Below are 12,396 nucleotides of genomic sequence, written 5' to 3'. Positions count from 1 at the left end.
TAGGTTATGCTCCGTGACTATCTTTGGCCAATAGATTATAAGAGGAGAGAAAGTGACATGGTCACTTCAGGGCCAAAGCCACAGTAACCAAGGAGGTTTCATGTTCCAGATGGTGCAGAAACATACTTTATTATTTTAACTACAGAACCCTTTCTTCATGTTCCACAGGACTATGCTATAAGCATCATTCCAAATCCTACAAACTTAATCCAAATTTCACTTCTTCCAGGAATCCTATTCAGACCATGCCAGGCCCTGAGCCTCATCAGTAACAAATTAATGTATGTATACTATGGGCAAAGCACTGCAATACAAACTAGTCTAACAAATGGACACTAAATTTACAGTCTGGTTTAAGGGAAGGAACACAGACATAAAAGAGAAACAATTCCACATGAAAAATAAATTTCAAATACTAAAAACTGTAACTGCTAGCTGAGTTTCCCTTAACAACTACGTCATATACTCCCATGTGGTATCTTTTATAGTCTTCTCTAATTAGTGTAGGATTTAAAGTAAATGAGACTCACCATAGGGCTTTTGATGTCCTTGAAGCACAGGAACCCAGAGGTATAATACTTTCACAATGCCCTATATTATCATCTAAACAACAGGTATTCAATAAAAATGTATCTTTTACTGAAAAGACTGTGTTAAAAATGTAAAACAGACACGTTGTAATACTCAAGATGTTAAGAATTTGTGTCTCCAGCACCATTAAGAGAGAGGAAAGAACACACATGCACGCCTGCCTTTCCCATGGCAGACAGCACTCCACACCAAGAGGCAGTGATTCACGAGGCCGCCCCAGACTACTGGTCATAGCCCTTAAGATTTGATTTCCAATTAAATTTCCCAAATACTCTGAAACCATTAAAGTGAATCCTTAGATATTATATATGTGTTCCAGAAGCACACATGCACACACATGTCTATAAGCAGCATTCTGATTTCATCTAACACCAAATATTTTAATATCTATGTGCGGAAGGCAATGCAGAGCACAAAACATAAAATATGATCTCCTTTTCCCATTCTCATACCCTAATTTGACAAACAGAACATATGAAAAAATAAATTCCACAGAGTACAAGGCAGTACATAGAAAATGCCAATTGAATAATAAAGAAAATAAATACAAAAGTGTTCACAGAAGAAAGATGATTACTTTTAAATTTTATAGCCAGAACACTTAAAAAGCAAGACGGAATCAGAACTGAGTTTCAAAGGATAGGTTAGAATTTCGCAAGACTAGAATAAGGGAGAATATTCCAGGGAAAGGAATATGCAAAGGGACAGAAATAGAGAAGCTCAAGGGATGTTCAGGGGACAGTAAATCAACAATTTTATTTCAAACAGTTCACTGGCAGAAATTAGTAGGAAATAATACCAGAAAAGCAGGTTGGTGTCAGACATTGGTAAGCTTTAAATGCCATGCTAAGGAACAACTTTATCTTGACAGTAATCACATTGAAGGGTTTTGATGAAAGTACCACAATGAAAGTAAAAAGTAGGATGACCATTCCAAAACAAAACTTAGGGTAGACTGAAGAAGGAACTCACTGGGACAGTAAGACCGCTTTGGACACTACAACAACGAGACCTGATCAGAACAATGACAGCAAAGAAAAAAGTCAGAGAGCTAAGATGCCGACAGAACTCTGAAAGATGTTTTAGCAAGCATCAAATCAGAACTTAGGACTCTATAAATCGAAGCTTCAGATACTGAAGAGAGGTTAAAAGCATAGCAACTGTGGCACCCCAGCCTACTCAACAAGGTGTCCCTACACTTGAGTTGACACTAGACTCTTCTATCCATTATGTATTGCCATCACCACATTCATACAATAGGTTCAATCTTTTTTAATTGGTGATTGGGGAAGAAAAGGGGTGGGACATGACATACAAAAGTAGCCAAGAGATGAAGGGCTAGGTAGCTGTATGACAAATAGATATCAAATACTGGAGAGGCCAAAGGCACTGCAATCATATCCATGGCAAAATGGCAAAGCAGACTACAAATCCAGTCACACTGCGGGCTTGAGGAATGACATCAGATATATCCAACAAACTTGGCAAGAGGTTAAAGACTGGATGAATGGAGTTATTGAAGTCCTGAGCCTTCACAACAGAGATTCTTAATCTCTGGGGAGGTCACAGCCCCATCTGTAAGGCGGTAAAAGCTACAGATTCTCTCCCCAGAGAAATGCACAGACTTAGTTTTGCTATAATCTCAGACTGTACTAGACCACCCCCTGATCCCTCACCTCCACAGCCTATCTAGGGGCTCCTTAATCCATGAACTCCAGGTTAAGAACCCTTTAAAATAGTAATAATCAAACACTCTTATCATATGCCTCACAATTCAAAAACTTTTTGATAGGAAGTTACATGCGTATTTGCTTATAACTTATATACACAGCACACCAAACCAATAAATTATATACCTTGTCAAGCATACACAAAAGGTAAATTAAAAAGAACAAGATAATAAAATAAACAGAATTTTAAACATTTATTTTACTTATTGATGACACAACTTTGTGCTCTTCCTAATAAATGGGGCTATGAAAACCACTACTTTTGGTGCAAGTAATGTGATTGAACAGGGTTTGCTACTTTTTAATCTCACTTTCACACTTTGTGATACAGCAACTTGAAGGTATGGCTGTAAATTCAGTCTATTTTGATAATAAATGCCTATTTTATTTGGATCATAGCAGAAAAACATACTTTACAAAGATCAGTAAAAGTAAAGGGAAGAACTGCTTCATGGGCTATACTGAATAAACATAATGTTCAATTTTTAATACCATTCACAATTTATGTGAAGGGTTTTCTAAAACCCAGCTTGTGCATTTCCGTATTTCCTGATAACAATCATTTTTTCTTATAAACTAATCAGATGGTATTGCCTTCTTATATTTTCAGTAGTAGTTTCAAACCACTAAAACACCTCTTTTATAAGTTTTTATACAGGTTAGGAAACTGGATTTCCAAGTCCAAGTATGTATATGAAAGATCTTAAAGTTAACATATGTCATTTTCAGAACTAAATCCAAAAATGATGAAAATGGTTCCAAACATTCATTTTCAATACGCTCTCTCCATAGCACTGAACTTTGTTTCATTCTGAAAAAGTTTTTTTTAATTTATTTATTAGAGAAGCTGTGGGTTTACAGAACAATCATGCATAAAAATACAAGATTCTTATATACCACCCTGTTATTACCACCATGCTTTGATGTGGGACATTTATTACAAGTGATGAAAGTGCATTTTTATAATTATACTACTAACACTAGTCTATGGTATAACTTAAGGTTCAATGAATTGTGCAGTTCCATGCATTTTTTTTATTATATCCTAGTAAGATATAGGCAACCTAAAATTTCCCCTTTCAATCACATTCAAATATATAATTCAGTGCTGTTAATACATTCAAATATTGGGCTACCATCACCACCATCCATCACCAAAACTTCTCCACTATCTCAAACAGAAACGCTGTACATTTTAAGCCTTAAATCCCTACTCCACACCACTATTCCATCCCCTATAAACTATACACTAGATTCTAACTCTATGAGTTTGCCTATTCTAACTATTTCATAGCATTGAGATTATACAATATTAGTGCTCTTCTGTCTGGCTTAGTTCAATCAACATGATGTCTCCAAGGTTCATCCATGTTTTCACATTTATTAGAACCTTTATTTCTTTTTCATGGCTAAATAATATTACATTGTGCGTTCATGCCACATTTTGTTTATCTACTCACTGGTTGATGGACACTTGGGTTGCTTCCATCTTCTGACAATCGTGACTATACCACCATGAATATCAGTGTACAAATATCTGTCAGAGTCCTTGTTTTCAATTCTTTTGGGTATATACCTAGAAGTGGAATTGCCAGGTCATATGGCAATTTTGTACTTTGAAAATAATTTTATACTTTCTTGAGGAACTGCCTAACTCTCTTCCACAATGGCTGCACCATTTTACATTCCCACCAGCAATGAATAGGTGTTCCTATTTCTCCACATCCTCTCTACCACTTGTAATTTTCTGTTGTTTTTCTAATAGTAGCCATTCTAGTGGGTGTGAAATGCTGTTTTAATTTGCATTTTTCCCTAACGTTTAATGATGGTGAGCATCTTTTCATGTGCTTTCTGGCCATTTGTCTATCTTCTTCGGAAAGATGTCTATTCAAGTCTTTTGCCCATTTTTTGATTGGGTTATTTGTCTTTTGTTGTTGAGTTGAAGGAATTCTTTCTATATTATGGATATTAAACCGTTATTGGGTATGTGGGTTCCAAATATTTTCTCCCATTGTGTAGGAGGCCTTCTTACTTTCATGATAAACTTTCTTGAGGCAAAAAAGTTTTTAACTTTGATAAGGTTTCATTAATATATTTTTGTGTTGTTGCTTGTGCTTTGAATATCAAGTCTAAGAAATCCCTGCCTAACACAAGGCCTAAAGATGCTTTCCTATGTTTCTTCTAGGCATTATGTAGGTCTAGCTCTTATTTAAGTCTTTGGTCCATTTTGAGTTGCCTTTTGTATACAGTGTGAGGTGGAGGTCCTCCTTCATTCTTTTAAAAATGGAGATTCAGTTTTTCCAGCACCATTTGTTGGAGATACTATTTCTTTCCAAATGAGTGGTCTTTGCCTTCTTGTCCAAAATCAGATGGTCGTACACACGAGGGTTGATTTCTGAGCTCTCAATTCTATTCTATTGGTCTATAAATCTGTCAGTACCATGCTGTTTTGATTACTGTGGCTATATTAAGTCTTAAGATGAGAGAGTTGGAGACAACTTAATTCTTCTTTTTCAAGATGGTTTTGGCTATTTAGAGCCCCTTACCCTTCCATATAAATTTGATGACTGGCTTTTCATTTCTGCAAAGAAGGCCATCGGAATTTTTATTGGGATTACACTGAATTTATAAACTGCTTTGGGTAGAAGTGATTTCTTAACAGTATTCAGTCTTCCAATGCATGAACATCAAATGTTCTTCCATTTATTTAGGTCTTATTTGACTTCTCTTAGCAAGGTATTATAGTTTTCTATGTACAAGTCCTTTACAACCTTGGTTAGATTTATTCCTAGATATTTGACTCTTTCAGTTGCTATCATAAATAGAATCTTTTCTTGATTTCTTCTTCCAATTGTTCATTGCCCGTGTTTAGAAACATTACTGATCTTTGAACACTGATCTTGTATTCCTTTATTCTGCTAAATTCATTTATTACTTCTAGGAGCTCTGTTGTGGGTTTTTTGTATATTAAGTCACGTCATCTGCAAATAAGGAAAGTTTTACTTCTTCCTTTATAATATGGATGCCTTTTATTTCTCTTTCTTGCCTAATTGCTCTGACTAGAACTTCCAGTACAATGTTGAATAACAACAGTTAATTTTTGAGTCACTGTTAAGAACTTACCATTGTCCCAAAGGGACAGATTAAGTGTGTTTATTTTTCACAAGTATCTGCTAGGTATCATCCCACTAACAAGCTATTTGGGCACATCTTTCATGAAAGAAAAACTGGAAAATCATCTTTAAGTTAGACAAGTCTGAAGTTCTTTGCGTCAAGATAACCATTTAACTTCTATAAAATACTACACAAAAGATTTTCACGGTGACTCCCAACTGTAAAACACAATATTAAGAGTCTACTATTTAAAACAATAAATCTAAAAATCAAACAGCCCAGTAAACTTCAAAACATCACAATATACTGAAAGTGAAGAAACGTCCTTAAAGACTTCTAATATTTCTTCCATTTACCAGATAATTTTACAGAAGCCCATTTTAGAGATCATTACTCTAAAAATATTTGGGTTTCCAAGGTTCAAGGCTCTCTCTTTCAGCACATTCCAACCAATTTCCCTTGTACCTCATCAAAGTTAAAGGACTTACCTTGAAAGGTATTTCCACAATACTGTATTCATTTCTAAATTACTATCAGTTTGGCAAAAGATATAACCAGAGCACAGTCTGTGACACTAGCTGTCTTCCACACTGTTCTCTTGGTGTAACGTTGACCAGGGAGCAGTCAAATAGACAGGGCTGGGTAAAGACTCTTCATGACACATCCTGCCTTAAATGCTTTTTAGAACATGGCAGGACATAAATAAATAAGGAAAATAAATCATGGACTATATTGAGAGTCAGGAACTTTCGACTTGTATGGCCAATCTCACTTAGTACATATTTATATAAGGAAATGACATTTGTACACTTAAAAAACAAATCTGCTGCATCATTTTAGAGAATGACAAATGGTGATATACTGTTTAAAAGTACATTACTTTTAATACTTTTAAAAGAAGCTACTTCTTATAAAAAAAAAGTATAAAAAAAGGTACATTACTTTTAATACTTTTAAAAGAAGCTACTTCTTATAAAAAAAAAGGCAATGAAAAAGATTTTGTACTAGCTTCTTTTCAAAAAAACACAGTCTGTTCTTAAATATACATAAGAAAGTTCCCAGTGTGGTAACGCCTTGCATATGGAATCATTTCAGAAACTATGAAAATATAAAATTTCAGGTATAAAATCTGCCAAGAAAAGATCCATTCACCTTCATTTGGAAAACTGTCATTTCTCATTTTTATCCAAAGCTACACACTTCACTGCTCCCCACCACATTTCTCCATTAAAAACTCCAATGTCTGTGCCTAGAATATCTGGTTCCCTCTCCCACTCCAGTACACTCCTCCTTGTACTTTCCCCCCCTTCATTACTCCTAATTAACCCGAAGTTTTCTGCCCTTTCACCTCTGCTACTTAATCTTTCTGAGTATACTCCTTTCCTCACCCACACCGCGTCTCTGCCTTCAGGGCTCTTGTCTACCACTAAGACCTCCAGGAAACTTGCCCTGATCCCTCTCAAATGAAAATAATCAGCCCCTCACCTGAATCCTCAAAGTTTCATTTCAGTGTCTCTCACAGCACTGACCATATTCAATCAGTCTTACAGGCATTTGCCTGTTTTTCTTATCACCTCTCTGGTCAACATTATACCAAGGGAAGAGTATGGAAGAAAACTGATGTCACAATCTCCTTAAGAACAGGGGCTCTATCTCATTATTTAACTTGCCTCTTTTCACACAGCATCTTAAGCAAAGTAGGTACTCATATAACCATACCATGAATGAATGATTAAGTGCCTACTTAGAAATTCAATTACAGACTTCCTATACCATCTGGAATATAGAAGGAGGTATGACAGACTTTACAGAACAAATACCCTAGATTCTTCGGAATAAATTCACCAAAGTAAAGCCAGTATTACACATCCAGATGCTTTCAAAAAGCAAGAACTTTTCATCCTTCAACTCTCTGGTCAGCTATAATACAATATCTTTATATATACACACATACACTCACAACAAAATATCACTTATTGTCAAACAAATCAATGCTTGATAATAAAAGCATGTAAATATTTTAACCACACAGGCAAAACTAGAAATCTAAGATGTAATATATTAAAGCTATCAGAATAAGGTCAACCATTCAAAATACAAGTGGAAACAAAGAAAATGACCAAGCAATTTGTTCTAAATGAAAAAAAAAGTATGCTAAGCTTTAGCTATTTAAATACTAACGAAACTTGGGAGGTAGAATCTTATTGTTAAGAATCCAAAACCAACCATTCAAAGATAAGCTTACCTAGACAGAAGCACCAAAGAATCAACATTACCAAAGTACAAAGGTGAGACCAGAAACAGCACGGGAATCTTAAAGTGACACTTTCATTAAGTAACTGGTATATATGGCTCCTGGGTCATCAGAGAAGAACGGGACAGTAGGAGTCTCCAGAGCACATGTATGGAACAGAAGGAAAACCCAACAAGGAAGAGAGGGCTATCATGCAGCCAAGTGTGGCAAACATGGTGGGGGAGAGGCCAACTTGAGGGTACAAATGTGATCTAGAGTCAGAAGGACTCAGATATTACCTTACCACCCACAAAGCTGGGCAGTCTCACAACCAGGCACTTAAACCTCCCTGAGCCTTATTTCCTCACTTCTAAAACATACCATGGAGAGCTAAGACCTGGCTCAGAGACAGCACTCAATAAACACACGCAGATTCTGAATAAGGGCAAAACAAGAAAAGCCAACATTTCTTTCCAGGCATTCTTTTGTAGTTTTTGAGAGAGCAACCTTAGTTAATTCCTGAATATAACTTGTTCCAATTTTGGAGTCAATTTTTGGTCAAAGAATAAAAATATACACTTTTTCCTAGCTCACATATTACTGAAAAGCTTACCAGAACTCTTAAAATTTAAAACCTCTTTTGTAAAAAAGGAGATAACAGGTACCAGGCAGGGGACAGGGCCGTTACTGCTTAATGGGTGCAGACTTTCTATCTGGGGTGATGAAAAAGTTTTAGTAATGGATCATGGCCACAGTAGCACAATATTGTGAATGCAATTAATGTCACAGCAGTGTACACATGAAAGTGGTTAAAATGGGAAATTTTGTGTGGCATATATATTACCACAGTAATTTTTTTTAAGTCATTAATTTTTTGTAAAAACTTTCAAATGCACAAAGTAATTCTCATCAAGGATCCCCAAAGCAAAAACCCTAGATTCTCAACCCAAGTACTGCCTCTAAATATATGACCCAAGAACATCACTATGCTGTTAAGTCTGCTCATTTACAATATTAAGGAGGTTGTCCTGAATGGCCTTTAAAATACCTTTACTCTAAAAGCTGTGGCTCATGTCATCTCAAGGATTCTGCAATATAATGAGGAACACAAATTCAACATGCACAAGAGAATCTCTCTCTTTCTCTACCCACCCCTCCCCCCCCACAAAAAAAAGTTTACTATATAATATAGAACAAACTAAGTAACTAGTGCTAAGGGAGTGATAAAAATCAAACTTTGGGGAGAACACATCAGATTTAATTGTTTTTGAAGGTCAGGAGAACATAAAATAAAAGGAAATACAATTTAAATCAAGAAAATGAAGGATGTAAAAGCAAAGAAGCAAGATATCTATGGGTGATTATACTTTCTTCATTTGTTTGGCACTTTACAGTTCACAAAGCATTTCTGCGTATGTTGCTACAGCAAATTTGTAGGGAAATAGAATTTATTTAAATGATTCACATTTGATAAATTTGTCCACAGAGACTCTCTACTAAAAACAATAAGATCAAAAATATTTAAGAAAGGAATTTTTTCAGCATTAACATGTAGGATGATTTAGAGAGGCAAAGACATCCAGGGAAAACAACTATAAGCCTAGAAAGTACAGGATATTAGCACGAGAAGAGATGTGAAATCATCATTTAATGATAAAGAAACTCAGGCCTACAGAGTCAATGTAACTCCTATTACTAGTGTGCCAATGACAGGACAGATTGTAGAACCAGAAATACAGGACAGAATCCAAGAAACTACAAAGAAAGAATCAGATAAATTGGAGATGGATTAGGTGGTGATGTGTTTTTAGGTTACAGAAATTAAGAAAACATTATCAATTTCTTTCTGTGTGCCAATCATTATGTTAGATCTATCCTGTGTTTAAAATAAAATTTAATTATTAAAGATCACAACAATATGAACGTATGATGGAAAAAGAATGAAACGTGATCCCCACACTATACAGAATACAAAAAGAAAATAAAGACAAAAAACATCAATATCTGTATATTATTCCAATTTTAAACACGAAAACCCGAGGTTTAGCATGGTTAAATAACCAGTCCAAGATTTTATCCACTGAGTATCTGGAAAAGCCAGAACCCTAGGCCCTGTCTGCTAAAGTTGAAGCTCCATTTCTAAAAGAAGTTGTAAAATTGCCTCTAAATTACAAGCTATAGCGACCCAAATCACTCTCTGGATATATTCAATGATCCACTGTTATTAGGACTCTGGTCCTGATAATGGGTGTATTTCACCTCTGTTCTTGCAGCTCTTGTTGTCAGTCTAGTCTGTCTGTCCCAACTGGTCAGGTCCAGAGTTTCTCACTAAAGCCAGACCGCCCTGCACTCCACACTGAAACATACCTATAGGAGAAACTGGAACAAAACATGCCTAAAATGAGGGTGGCCAGACTGATTAATTTCAAGTGTTCCAGGACTGGAGTGATCCTAGCTTTTGTTCTGCATTAGCTATTTATCTTCTAAATAGAAAAGCCATACTAAACTTTTCTAAAACCTATCACTTCAAGGTGCCCCCATAATACTGTGTTGCACATGGGGAGTGAGGGGGAAGAAGCATGAAACAACAACTCAACTTACTCGCATTTCTGGAACTGGACCTATATAGCAGTGTCAGTGTTTTGTAATACCTTCTCTTATTCAACCACGCATCCACAAATACATAACATTAAATATTCACCACAAATATTTCATATTAAATATAAAATAGCCATTTCTAGACTCTCTATTAACTCAAATACCATGCACCCACAACTGTTGTGCAGAACTAAGCCACAAAAAAAAATCTCAACCCACAAAACTGGGACCTCCTTAAATGAAGCAACCAAGGAGGGTATTCAGGTGCCAACAGCCCATCTTACTGACCTCTGACCCCATACACTTAGATAAAGGTGCAAGGCAGAACTAAAATATAAAGAAGGAAGGGAAGGCTTGAAATTACCAGATCTCATCCCCAGCAGTAAGAAAAAGATCGGAGACCACGAGACTCACCTTCAATGGCTAAGCTATTGATTAATAACATAGAGAAGCAATAAAGGAGAAGTGCTTTCCCACAGCCGAGGTCTGTCCAAACAGGGAGAAGACCTGCACAAGGTGGAAGAAATGTTTATGTTTCTGCAGGGTAACTCCTGTATTTCATCCAATCTCACCCTCATCTCCATGCCTACTATTTGTAGGTAATACAGAAAGGGGCCCACCACAATGTTTCTGGACTTCTGCCAGGAAAGCAGTTGATGGCCCTCTGAGAATTTCTATGATTATCATATTTAAAAGGCGAAAGCCACTGCCAAGAAAATAATGAGCATCCTGGGAATCTCCTAACTCACCTCCATACCTGCCCTAAAAGGAAAGCTATGTCAGGCCATATGGCTTAAAGCCAACCAGCTCCATAAGATGTGCAACATAACATGTAAACGCTGTGGAACCCTTAGGGGACAGAACACAAAAGACAAACTAAAGTACGGAACAGAGTAGTAACTCTCTAAGGTAAGATACGTGAAATTGATGTTAGCAGAACAGGGAGGGCTACATGTCCTTGGAAAACAATTAGGAATCATATTCTGATATATGGTCCAAAAGACAAAAAAATTTTAAGGAATGTGCCAATATCGTGTCTCTTTGACTCCTTCCCACCACCTCTTGGCATCTCTACACCACGCTCATCACCTACTCAACATTTAGTCCTGATGAAGACTGCTCACTGGATCAGCAGGATCAAGAGTACATGCAGAGAGCATTTCATCCCGGGGATGATATCTTTAAATTATTTAGGCTGGTTTACCATCCTTCCCCATGGGTAAAAGCATGAAATTTTGCCAACATTTTCACAATACACAGTCAGCACCACAGCAATTCAATCCTCTGTCCACCAAAAGATAACACATATACAGAAAAGAGGAAAATCAACCAAAATTAGTTAGACCCTAATTTCTTTCAACAGTTTAATGTCTTAAGTAGCAGTATCTTTGTAGCACACCCACTTCACTTCATGCTCCCATTACAGCTTCCTGGCCTGAGGAAATTTGCAGGATTATACCAACTGCTGCTTCTGAGTTCAGCCCAGATTTATAGAAAATAAACTCTGGAATTGAGGGAGAAAGAAAAACAAAACAAACATTGGCAGAAAGAGGGAGGAAAATGCATTGTCTAAATAATCCCATTTTAAATGGCACAATCACCATTAGTTTCATCAAGTATATTAAAAAAAAAAACACCCAAAAATCAGGTCTAAAATACTCATTTGGCTGAAACCATACAAAGAGCAATTTAATAGACATAGTCCTACAGATATTCTCAGAAAGAAAGGACAAGATTAATTATAAATTATGTAAACTTCACAGAAATTAAATTAGCAGAGCAAAATGTCTACCAAATCAAAGTAACACCTGTTAGTTTTTCTCTCCAAACCATGCATTTACCATTCAGACCTCCTTTTTGATCCCCTGTTTCCAAAGCATAAAGTCTAGTTAAGAAATGGAGGGTAAACCCTGCAGACGGAAGTTCATAAAGCCAAATCAGACCTTTCCACGAAGCACAGAAATTAAAATAAAAACACTTTCAAATTTACCTAGTCTAGCACAAAAAGTTCAAGGAATGCCCATCTATTAAACCGAGTCAAGTCCCCACCGCTACCTTTCATCTAAAACCGTTTCTAGATCAAAGACCCAAAAAGACTCAAGCAAATGCTTTCTGTTCACATTATTCCCA

The 12,396-nt window shown here is 36.3% G+C and overlaps 1 protein-coding gene across 13 annotated transcripts in view; it reads right to left on the bottom strand.

Moving 5' to 3' along the window:
• The window catches only part of NCOA1 (nuclear receptor coactivator 1), a 478,179-nt gene that overhangs the window by 289,554 nt on the left and 176,229 nt on the right, over positions 1 to 12,396 (bottom strand). The window contains exon 1 of one of the 13 annotated variants that reach the window (XM_077152267.1): positions 6,921 to 8,816. The exons of the other annotated variants lie outside the window; for them this stretch is intronic. The gene's annotated coding sequence lies outside the window, so the exon portion shown is untranslated. Of the gene's footprint in view, positions 1 to 6,920; positions 8,817 to 12,396 lie in introns of those variants that run through there. 13 annotated transcript variants of the gene reach the window in all.

Source organism: Tamandua tetradactyla, chromosome 3 (genome assembly GCF_023851605.1).
Source record: "Tamandua tetradactyla isolate mTamTet1 chromosome 3, mTamTet1.pri, whole genome shotgun sequence".
Classification (NCBI taxonomy): Eukaryota; Metazoa; Chordata; class Mammalia; order Pilosa; family Myrmecophagidae; genus Tamandua; species Tamandua tetradactyla.
The sequence above is the reverse complement of the archived record's forward strand: the minus strand, read 5'-3'. Positions and strand labels throughout refer to the sequence as shown.